The sequence below is a fragment of the Copadichromis virginalis genome, linkage group LG17, assembly GCF_057382275.1.
Source record: "Copadichromis virginalis isolate Kocher_CV1m ecotype Utaka linkage group LG17, C_Virginalis_male_GT1.1, whole genome shotgun sequence".
Lineage (NCBI taxonomy): Eukaryota > Metazoa > Chordata > Actinopteri > Cichliformes > Cichlidae > Copadichromis > Copadichromis virginalis.
Genome location: NC_140634.1, coordinates 31,060,512 through 31,072,892, shown reverse-complemented (window position 1 = coordinate 31,072,892; position 12,381 = coordinate 31,060,512). Strand labels below are relative to the sequence as shown.

Genomic DNA, 12,381 nt, shown 5'->3' with positions numbered 1-12,381 from the left:
CTCCCATAAGTGTGGCGGCGAAGGGTAAAAAGAAAGTAAACAAGAAAGGAAAAAACTATCCAAAGCTAAGAACAAAGAAAATCCTTAGAGCCGCAGGAAAAATGCTGAGTGTCAAACCCTGTGACATTGACCAGCACGCTCTATTATACGCAGAGAAGATGATGGCGACTATTTTAGCTGAACTGAGATGACTGGCCAGTGGGCAAGTTCCCAAATCGAAGCACTTCTACATCTAAAGACTGTCCAATCAATCTCTCCCCCTTTCCTTTCAGCTTCTCCCCAATCGACCATTTACGAAAATTACACTCTTTCCCACTCTAGTTGCACTGTTATTTTCCGTCATGATGAAAAGTTAGATTTCATGGAGGGTCCCTATTAACTAGAAAAAAAGGGGAATAAAGTATTCTTGAAGGGTATTTTGGCAGCTATAATAGTGGATTCCCAGGACAATAGTCTTGTGGTCTGATTGCTACACAGGCGCAAACAGCTCTCCAGATGATTCAAGTCGCAGACAAGTTTTGTTCTGTGTGGTTGTGACAAAAACAACAATATTATGAGAATAACCACAAAGTTATACATGTAAATAACACCAAAAAATAGATGTGAAAAAGCATTACAGTGTAACAAAATAGAAAATAGGAAGGAAAGGTCTTTAGCCTTATGCTGATCAAATACAATAATTATGAGGAAGTTTTGGTGCGTTTGTTTTTTGAGACTGGGATGTTTACATGATTGTAAGTCAAATATATTGTGATTTATGCTCAGAAAGTCTTTAATCTTTCCCCTGGTTAGTCAAATAACTTAAACAACTAGTAAATTACCCCTGACAAACACCACACATGCTATTAAAACAACTCGAAGTAAACATTATAAAACATGTGTCACGATATATGTCAGGTCAGAAACAAGCTGACTGGCTATATTGCACAAACTAATGTGAATTAAAATCACCGAGAATGATAAATATGAACTTGACCTTGACCACAGTTTGGGTGAAGTCCCACATTCCCATTAGGTGATCATTGTGTCCAAGTTCCACTGAAATCTGACAAATACTCTGGGAGGAGTAGAGATTCTTATGACCTGTGGACAGACAGACGATGGACGTCTGGCCACGGCATGAGCTCATCGGTCCTTCAGCCAGATGAGCTAATAGAAACAAAACTGAGATGTGCAAACCCACTCCAGAAACTAACTGAAACTGAACTGGAAAAAATAAAAAAAATCATAAAATGAAATAGAAAGAAGGAAGAAGGAAGAAGAAAGAAGAAAGAAGAAAGAAGAAAGAAGAAAGAAGAAAGAAGAAAGAAGAAAGAAGAAAGAAGAAAGAAGAAAGAAGAAAGAAGAAAGAAGAAAGAAGAAGAAGAAGAAGAAGAAGAAGAAGAAAAAAACAACAGAAAGCTTCAACTCTGTAAAGCAAAACAATAAATTTGCAGGTTTGAGAACAGACTCACTAAAAAGCTTTACAAAGTTGAGTCTTTTCACTTGTCTGTGTCCAGCTGCCTGGGAAGTCAAAGTCAAAACACAATGATTGGAACTACTTAAAGGGAAAGACACAAGCGCCACAGTTCTGACCCCATACTGAGATAAAAAGGCACGCTATCAGGGAACATGAGATAAAAAGAGAGAAAAAAAATTATCATTTTTAGACACCAAACCAAATGGGGCTTCCCAGGGTCTGAGCCAAAGCCCAAAGAGGTTTCATTTCTGAGAGACCAGCTGACACACAATGTCTGTCGACAGGATGTGAAATGACTCACCATCAAGATGCTTCATGCTGGGTAAATCTATGATCACAATTTTCTTGGCTCATAAAAGGCTTGTGAATGTCATGTACACGCTTATTGTTCCCTATTAACGTCCTGCTGTGACGTCCAATAATTTTCCACACTCATCACCTATGAAACAAACCAATAACACAGACAACTTTACCATCTGCTCTGTTCTTCTGCTAATTATAGCCACTCACTAAATGCCATCTACCTGACCCTGAGTGGTACTCGGGGAGAGACAGAGGGCTGGACAAAAAGGAGCCAGGTGGACGACCCGCTGGAACTAACTGGAATTAACTGACGCTCCCACTCAAAATCTCTCCTGGAGAGCCCCTGAGTAATGCTTCCCTTTACTGAAAATAAACTCCTCTAGTGCTTTTCAACTATGTCCTAAAAAGAATTGAAAAAAAAAATACAACAGCGCAAGCAATCCAGAATGCATGCTGTCAGCAATATTTTAAAATAGAAAGCAATCCATATTTTGAAATATTGGGTGCACCTCCTTTCATGTGCATGAGCTTAACCTTTATTGAAATTTTCTGGGGGACTGTTTAGTTTTCATTTTAGGAAGTTGCACAGTATTTTGCACCATATATGGAAAGAAAAACAAACAAACAAAAAAAAAAAAAAACACCTCACTAAACCTTAATATCAGTTTAAAAAAAAAAAAATCACTAAAAATGTATTGATATCACAACAACCTTGAGGTCACATTATTACACATTACTTTAATGATGGACACTATTGAGCTTTTAACATTGATGCTATTGATCCGACTCAAAGGTCAATATCCACAGTACAATGAGTGCATGTATCCACTTCATGCAGGCTGTGATAGCATGCTATGAGCACGCATGTTTAAAGATTACATTACTGATGTCACTCAGCTCCGGTCTTCAGTTTGAAAGAATGAAAACAAGTTTAAAAGTGCTTACCAGCCTTGAAAATGAAAGAAAACAAGTTGCGGTGAAAGGACGAGGTGCACATATTTTTGTTAAAACCACTACATCGAAGATGGAAAAAAAAAAAAAAAAAAAAAAAAAAACCTCCACAGCTCTGACTTACTGCTTAAGAGTGTTTATTTTTAGTATATCATCACCGAGCACATCTTATCTGCACCGCCTCCCGCTGCATGTTCTGTCTGATGTACTAAATCCAAAGGCACCAATTTAAAATCACTTTACAAAACAGCAGACAGAAGGCTGGTTGGTTTGCTTTTATCCAGAAGTAAAGTGTTCAGATTGTCACACAGAGTTCACTGTGCCATCCAAATCAGTATCTCTTGCTTCACATTGTGCAGTTTTCCAAGTCATTGCATTCGCTCACTAAACCCTCAAAATCAAAGGCACATGGACGACAAACACATATTTACTCTTCTCCATCTTATAGATAATATTTTAGAACAATAGCTGGATATTTTTGGCAATAAATATAAAGACTGATAAGACGTGTGTGTCAGGGGTATGAAGCCACAAGCAGTAGTCCGTCAGGAGTATAGAAGAGGCTTCAAAAACCCAAGAAATCAATCCAGGACACTAACAGCAAACTCGGATAAAAGTGGGGAAAGAAAGCCACCGAGGAAAGAAAGACAATAAGAACAACTGAAGGCTGAGCGGAAACATCAATGCGGATTGATTTGCTCTCGATTTCTTTATTCCTCCTGAAGGAAAACTAGGAGTGGTGAACATCTGGCAGCTGCAGAAAGTGGAAGTATAGCGGGGGAAAAAGCCAAAAAGCAGAATTACCCATTTCTGCTTCTTAAAACGTGCACTGACAACGATTTTAGGTCAACAGGACGATCGCTCATGATGGCTGTGACCATTTTTGCTCTAAATCACAGCTGCCACAATTATCATATGTAAAAATAAAGCTGGAAAATATTATAAAAATAATATCTCATCATGATAAATAGATACAAAACAGATCAAATGGCTCATGCTTAAAATTTCTGTTTTTTACTCCTATTTGGAGCTGTGCTGTTAAATTTCATTTAAACACATGAATCCAAATAGTTCTACTGAGGTTATATTAACCATGTCTTATATTTCCATCACGGAAAGATAGTTTCACAATAATGACCGTTATCATTTTATTGCCAAGCAATATGTACAAATGACCTGTAATAGAGGACATAGGTGTGGTGGGTGCCTTAATGTCTCTCCAGATAGCCGAGGGGAAAAAAATGTGAGGACCTTCATTATAGGTGAAAGCAGTGGACAGAAGCAGGTGAAAACCTCACTTCTGCAAAATAAAGCAGACAGAGAGAATAGAGAGATGCAAGAAATAAATGTGAGTGAAGGGCAGAAAGTATGACTCATTAAACTCATCCTTTGCAGCATCATCTGCTTGGCAGACAGGCAACTATGCCTGTGGACTGCATCAGTGTGTGGGTGTTTGTGTAATGACACACAGTTGTAGGTCATAGACTAGTGCAAATTAAACAGAGTTTGCTTTACTTTGATTTAGTGAAAAGCAAATGTAGGACAAAGGTCAGCATAGTACAAGTAGTGTTGCTCTTCCTGCTGCAGAAATAAAACAAAAAACAAAACTGTGTTCAAACATAGAGACGGATAACCGTTTCAAATTCCAGAGAGAGACCAGGAAAAGATGTCTTTTTTCCTGCTCCCCCTTTGGTGCAAAAATGTTCTCTTGTATTGACTGATTATGAGTTTATATATTATTATTGGTTCTGTTATTATTAAAATAATTTACAGATTCAACATTTGTGTGTCTGCGGTACTCTTGTGTTACTGGTACTTAGTAGTGCTTTACCTTGCAAATTTTGGGTGAGATAATACATATTCACTTAAGATGCTGTAAAAAATAAAAAAAATAAAAAAAATAAAAATAAATGTAACCAACTAAAATCTAAAAATCATGATAAACCAATATCTAACCACTGCCTGGGTTGGGTGTCAGTGGGTAACATACTGTAGGACGGAGGATAATAGCAGCAAAAGGTAAGCAGTCTAAAGGTTTTTCTACCAGTTGACATGACTGAAGAGCTCTAATGCATGACGCATCCTCCATTGGCCTCCTTCACTTTGGCTACGTTCACACTACAGGTCTTAATGCTCAATTCTGATTTTTTGATCAAATTTGATTTTTTTTGTCTGCTTGTTCACACTACAAATAAAATGTAACAGCAAACACGCTCTAGTGTGAACCCTCAAAGCGGCCTGTATGCACAAAAAAAGATGTCACACACAACGCGCTCTGTTTAGACCCAGACCAAACAATGTTTGACTGACGGCCCTTAATATAAAGACTTGTTTCGGACTTTACGTTTCCCAATTTTGCTTTAAGTTATAAAGTTATTTTGTTATTTACATATGGCCTAATAATTATCCTTATTGCTTTTTTAGAGAGGAGCAGTGCTTCAAAGAATAGTTGCAGATTTCTGTCAGAATCTGCAGATTATACAGTACAAATAAAATGTTCACGTTTCTCCAATGCTGTCTTCCCAAAAGTTTCACTAACATCTACGCTGGATGGCCAGGAAGCGTTCGCGATGCATTCTCAGGCGCTTCTCCGGCGCTGATAATTGGCGTCTGTCTTGTGTCAGTGATGTAAAAGACGGATTTAATGCGACATGACCATTCAAACAGCAGTCGCTTTCTAAAACATCATACGAAAGTGACCCAGATCGGATTTGTGCCAGTCACACTGTCAGACCATGATCGGATTGGGTCGCATAGGGTCAAAAAAGTCAGATTTGATGCGCTTTCGCCTGCAGTGTGAACGTAGCCTTTGTCACCGTGGTACAGCAGCTGTTGTGAATCTTTTATTGCACCTACTGTAACATAAGGTGTTTTCATCAAATCGATTAATATTATTTTACTTGTGTGTGTGTCTCTTGTGTGTGACTCACAGTGAAACTGAGAGGAAAAGGAGGAACCAGCTTGACTGGGAGGGACAGCAATACAATGGCTTGCAAAAACTAGAGCAAATAATTGTGGTAAATATATATATATTTTTTAACTTGGCAATCTTTAAGTCAAGCCTATGTCGAACATATTTTTGCACTGTTTTTCCTATTTACTATTCTTTTTCCTTCTAAGTTGAGATGGGATAATGTCTGAAGTCTGATTCTCAGAGTGTTCTGTAAAAGAAGACACTCAAACCTAGTTTAATGGTGTTGTATTGCAACCGGAAAACTTTAATAACTGCGTCCCTGCTTTATCTCTACAGGTACTGACTGTTAAGTTGTTAATGTTGTCAGAAGGAAGTACATGTTAAAGGAACAAAAGTCAAGCTGCTCGAGTCACTTTTTAGTCACCTTCTGGACTGCTACTTAATCAACATAACGCATTTTTTAACCAAAGCAATAACACACATTTAGCATAACACAGGCCCAAAGCAGGGATCATCGAAGTAAAATAATCTACCCAATGTTGCTTAATATCCAGCCTGGGCATGACAATCAATTTTTTCATGACCAAACAGGTTGCACAAGTTTGTCTGTCTTATGTCAAGCAGAACAGGTTTACACAGATCTGAATTTTCTCCCTTCTTGTAAATATACACATAATATAGAAGTTTTAACACAAAATAAAGGTGAAACAAATAAGTCCACTTATTGAGCATCTAAACTTGCTAAGTCTATATCAAAGTACATTAGCAGACTTTCTTAATGTAAAAATAGCCAATGAACAGAAAGTAGGTCGCAGTATGTTTACATAAGGACTGTTATTTAATACCGCCATTTAGATCTTCTATGTCAGCTTTTTTTATAAACAAAAAACAAAAAACCAACTGATTTAAATGGAGATTAAAACAGACACTGGCCTCTGATATGTGTAAGCTCTTTTTAAATTGACATAAATTTAAGAGCCACAAACTTGTTGCATAAGATAAAAACTGCGCAACAACACACTTTGTTCAGTGACATTTCAACAATGTCATAAACTTTACTACAGACCTGCTGTCATGTTTTGTCAGATTTTGGCCATCTCCTTTCACTATGCATATATTAGTACCAGTCAAAACAAACAAAAACAAAAAAATCTTTGCCTCGGAAAGGCAGGGAATTGTGAGATAACAGTGAATGCAGTTAGGTTTATGTGGGAGTATTTTAATTAGTGCAGGAATTTTCCATTGTTGGTGAAGACTCTTGTCTCATTAAACTGTCAATATCTTAAGCCCCTGACCTTGTTTATGCAGACACTGAGAAAAATGGTTTTGACGTCAATACCTTACATCTATTTTTTGCTTTCTGTGCACCTTTGGTTCTGTTCCTACAAAGCAATTATTCGTGTGCATTTATCAGCTATGTTTAAGAAAGTTAAACTTAGGTAAGGTCCTACGCAGTTTTACGCTGTCCTCAAAACTGCATTTACCTAATTGTGCTTTATAACATGTGCATGTTCCTACACGCATCGAACAAGCCACTCTTTGTATGTGTAGCTGCCTCGTAGTGATTTAAACCTGATGTTTAGAGACCACATGGCTGCCTTTACTGTTCTCGGGGACTATATGGCTCCCCTGAGACATCCTTTAAATTTAACAAACCTATACACACCCTCCTACACTCTTTATCCACACACCTAAAGTTAAGAGATTGGATAGAGTGAATAAGTGTTTGCTTTTACCTACTTGCAGCTTCACACGGGTGGGGTCAGCTTCTGGAGTAAATTAGCACACGTCAGACTACTTGACAGCCAGTTTAGCATGTTTTTCTACATCAAACACAATCCCAGTTTTAGAGCTTTTGTTCTAAAACAGTTGCTGAGCATGTCTCTACTGGTGACCTGATAAGTCCTGATGAAACAGTGACTTTCTGATGCTGGAGTCTTATGATGGAAAGCTAAACAAAGGCAACCAGTGTGATGTAATCTACACACACACACACACACTTTTGTTCTCAGCTTTGCAGCACACACACAGTACAGTTCCCCCCCATGCTTGACAGACATGGTTGTAGGTGAATATGCCGCGCCACAGTTTTTGCTCAAATAGTGACCTCCCCCCAAAAAGATATTATATATTAAAGATATTGTAAAATGACATTTACTGAGGACAGCATGTACAAAAACATTTTCACTAACCAATAATGCATTGACCTGATTACCAAAGGAGAACCCTGTGGTCAGACCAGTAAACACAGAGTTGTGCTATAAACTGGTGGGTCCAGGCACCAGACGCCATGCTGGTTTTATTGTAATACTCTTAATATCCTTCAAATGATGCAGTCTAAAGGGGAAATCTTCTCTATAGCTGAAGAGCTCATCACCTGTGATTTGTGTGGAAGTAATTCAATACGCTGAAAGGGTTTGGAGCACGTGCTCCAGATGGAGAAAATAACATGAAACAGCCACATGGTTCTGCCTGTTACTTTGAGTCGCAGACTGGTGATGAAGGCTAAAATATCGAACATGATACAGAAAAATCACTTAACAAACTGTCCTTGAAATTACATAAACATCTCAAGGCCCGAAGTAAACAATACTGAGACCACATCCTGAGCAAATTACTAGTGGAGGGAAAATATTAGAAGATGAAGCTTTTAGTCTCTAACTGGAACCAAAGAAAAAAGCCCATAACCCATCAACCACGTGACCACATCAAGGTCACTGTGCTGCTGGCTCTGCTGGAGAAACAGCACAACCAAATGTTTTCAGACACTAGGTGGTAATCTAAAAGTAGGTCAAATGAACAGAAATGAGACCTGAAAATGAAAGAGGGAACCTAAAGCCACTAAACACAAACTTGTTATTCTGTGTCATGTGGAGCAGACTGGATAAAACACAAGTTTACTTTTTGTTTTCTAAGGATTACAGTAAGATATTTTAATGGGGAGTCAAGCAATAAAGTTGACTGATTAGCTCAGGTTATGTTTTTTTGTAATTAAAAATCTTTTTCAGATTCTGCAACACGTGTTCTTTACACAAGGCATGTGCATGAAGATAACTAAAGGTTTTAAAAATAATAGTTAAACAGTTAAAATTACCACTGCTGATTTCTTTCAGACCACTTGCCATGTTATCCAATGAAATGTCAGAAAAACTTGTTTTTTGGGGGGTTTTGTGACTCACAGACAATACCACAAATACAGATATGAGAGACTAGAAGGAGTACACTTTTAGCACTGCTAATCAACTGATTCTTTGCTAATTTACTTTCTGTTGATCTACTAATCAATTAATTGTTTTGGTTATACACAATTGAACTTTACGACTGAAATTAGTTTTACTGCAAATCTAGTGACTCATCTGCTAGTCTTCAAAGTACAAACTCACACACATGCAGACACATTTTAACATAGTTTACACTGTTTAGAGTACAAGCTGGGAGTATTGTGTGTCTCTCCAGGCCTATTTAGGCAACAGCATTTGAACAAACCATTTTAAACAAAGGCCTGAGTTTTTTTGTTTTGTTTGGCACACAACAACACAAACAGAGACAAACACACACACACCCCTGTTGTGCATGAAAAAGAAAAAAAGGACTAAAGAGAAGGGAAATATAAGAGAAAGAGAGAGCAGCTACTCTGTGTTATGATCAATCAACTTAGCAATGACAGATCTCTACTATTCTTAGAAGCTATGTTTAGCTGCTCTCCTGCCTGGCACGCTGTCAAAGGCTGACTTCATTATACATTAAGTTCTCCAGAGAGTTGAACTTCCTGGAGAAATATGACGTATTGCTCAATAACCATGTCTAGCTGGTGTGGTACAAACATAACCTACGCAACAGATTCAGTTTTTCTATAACAACAAATCAATATCCTCCAACAAGAAATTACTACAAAAACTTATGGCGTGGTCCTGTGAGAACCCTGCTCTATGCACAACTTGACTTTTCTACAGGGCATGGACTTTATGTAAAACCCAATGCATGCATCTGCTTTGCATCCTTGTGTGGATTTTCAAATAGAAGACACATACAGGTACTTGAGAATTGAAGTAGGTAGTGTGGGTGTATGTAATTCTGTTTACAGGCAACGGTTTTAAGGTTCTTTCTGGTGCTGTTAAGGTCAACAAAAGCTAAACTTGAACTTGGAAATAATGACAGAGCAAAGTAAGGGCAGGGCCCTACTGGAAAGACAAGAATAAAAGAAATTCAAACATAAAGAAATGCATAAAATATCCAATTAAAAAAAAAAAGATGCTCCATGAAATATCCATAAGCTAATCTCAATTTAGGGCAGAGCTGGAAGTGTTTCTGTGCATATAAAGTTTGGATTCAGGACAAATGTGTTATAAGCTACCCCAGCCAATAAAAAATGTATGAGATGACTTCATGTTTTGTGGCAAACCGAACTGTTAAAATACTGAAATGGGATGGGCATTCATATAATATTCAGCTAAAAGGAAATATTAGGTAGCATAACAATCCAAAGAGTACATACACAAGGGTGGGAAATTAGTGAAAGAACACAACTAAGTGCCCTCATAGGGTGTTCAGCGGGAAAAAAAAAAAAAAAAAAAAAAAAGTGTCTTTGTGCTATTTCTACAAGTTTCCAGACAACTTCTAAAGGGATGTCCAGAAGATATTCTTCTATAGAGTGTGTTGTACAAGATGCAAAGTCCAAGATCTCCCACAGGTTTTATTGAGATTGAGATCTCCTGACTTACAGTTTGCTAATCAGGGTCAGCACCAGGACTGATGGATTGAGTGGGCAACAAACTTTAACACGGGGTACTGGTATGCTCAATTTTTTTTTGGAAGTTTTAAGTGAGATCATTCTTTAAAAACAATCTCACAAGCTGATGATGGGCTTTTTTAGTTCCAAAGAGGTATACATAAGGCATCATGGGCCAATGTGCTCCAAAATCAGCATTTACCTCATCTCTGATTGGTGCAAATGCTCTTAACTAATATTAACCCAATAATTAACACAGGCTTGGTTGTTACTACAATAACTTGTAGGCATTCAAGACTATTATTATCAAATATCATAATTTACTTACAGTTGTAAATGTACAGAAAATTTAGCTGAGGAAGTACAGTGACCATTTTGAACCGGCCTTCAGTGTTGTCTCCTGGTGATGAGTGTCATAATGTAACAATCATATTTCCATAAAGTTAAGTATTTTTAATGAATGTTAGCAGATAAGATGAATCAACTATTCCTCACACATGAAAGAAATGACTATAGCTTTCTGAAAAAAAAAAAGTTACAGGTCACACTGACTTACACAAAATCACCTCTTTTAGGATTGTTAACAGGAGCTCAGCTTACACCTTTTTTAAAAAAAAAAATTTAAAAAAATAGGAACACAATTTGTTTATGAAATAACATGAATGTTTTGAGCTAAAGAATCAGAAAAAAAAATATGATGCCATTTCCAGGCAGTTTATCAGATTTAACAAGTCATCAATGGAAAGAAGGAAGAAGGTGGAAAGCACAGTATGCATTTAAGATGAACAAAACTGACTCTACAAAAGACTGTCAAGTGATTAAATGAATCAGCCTAAACAGCAGCTTCCCGCTTCTTTTATTTTAGATGACAAGCTTCGAATACACTGAAGAGCCACTCAGAGTAAACTCACAGTACCCGGAGTCAACACAACACGGGAGCAAGCAAGACAAAGAAACCTAAAACTCTAGCTGCACTACGTTTTTGTTGACAGCGACAATTCGTTTACTTTTACTACAAGACATACACCAAGGGGCGTTTTTATTTGTATAACATTACGTTGACGAAAAAATATTTCTTACGTTTGACACGAGCTGTAATAAGAAGCAGACTGCTGCTCAGCGACAGGCAGCGATGATGGTTTGTTTACACCGAGCTAGCGGGCTGGCTAGTCCGCTAACAAGAGCTGACACCTCCGAAAGAACCCAGATAACTCTTTAAGAAAGCTTCTTTTTCTTTTGACAGCCTCCCAGAGCCACCTATCTACCTCCAAATATGCCAAATATGCTCTCACAAGAATAAAAATGACTTGGAAAAAGAAAGCAAAGCTGTGCTTTCTAGCTGGCTAGCAGACTATGCCGTTGTTTTGACAGCCCAGAATTAGCTGAATAGCAAAGCTGCTAGCTGGCAGGTTACATTCAGGGTGGCGCTAACGTTACGCCAGGAAAGTCCGACAAGAAATAAAACAGCTCTAAACAAGACAGAACAACAACAATAAGAATTAACAGAAACAAATGAGAATTGTAGTACTCACCTGCTCCGGATGACTTGGTCTGTCCGTAGTCTGGCTATAGATACTACAGCTGAGGGAGAGTTGTGGTGGGTACTCTGCTCTGCTCTCTCCACTATAAGCAGCTTCTCACAGTCTCTGGACTAGACTGGACCCAGAAACGACGGGAGGCAGGCATTCACTGAGTGACGCCGCTCGCATGAGCTTGCATGAGCCAATCACATCGCACTTTATGAAAACTCACCAATCAGAGACTATCAGGAACAGAAAGGTACATTCCATAAACGAAGAAGCGTTTTTGTAGTTTTTATTCATAGGCCGAGTTTATAATCGTAAATGATCAAGAATGAAATCACATTATAACCATATTCCGCACTTGAGACGAATATATGTTATAGTTAGATTTATATAATGTGAGCTAGGTATCTGTGCACTACAGTGTTCTTCAATGCCCTAAACCAGCAGTTCATCTTTGCCAAAACTTGTTTGGCAAGCAGCTGCTATGTGGAAATTGAGC

General features: G+C 38.0%; 1 protein-coding gene across 1 annotated transcript in view; it reads right to left on the bottom strand.

Moving 5' to 3' along the window:
- The window catches only part of adipor2 (adiponectin receptor 2), a 28,007-nt gene extending 15,957 nt beyond the window's left edge, over positions 1-12,050 (bottom strand). The window contains exon 1 of the mRNA XM_085436724.1: positions 11,889-12,050. The gene's annotated coding sequence lies outside the window, so the exon portion shown is untranslated. The remainder of the gene's footprint in view (positions 1-11,888) is intronic.
- Positions 12,051-12,381: the final 331 nt, after the last annotated feature.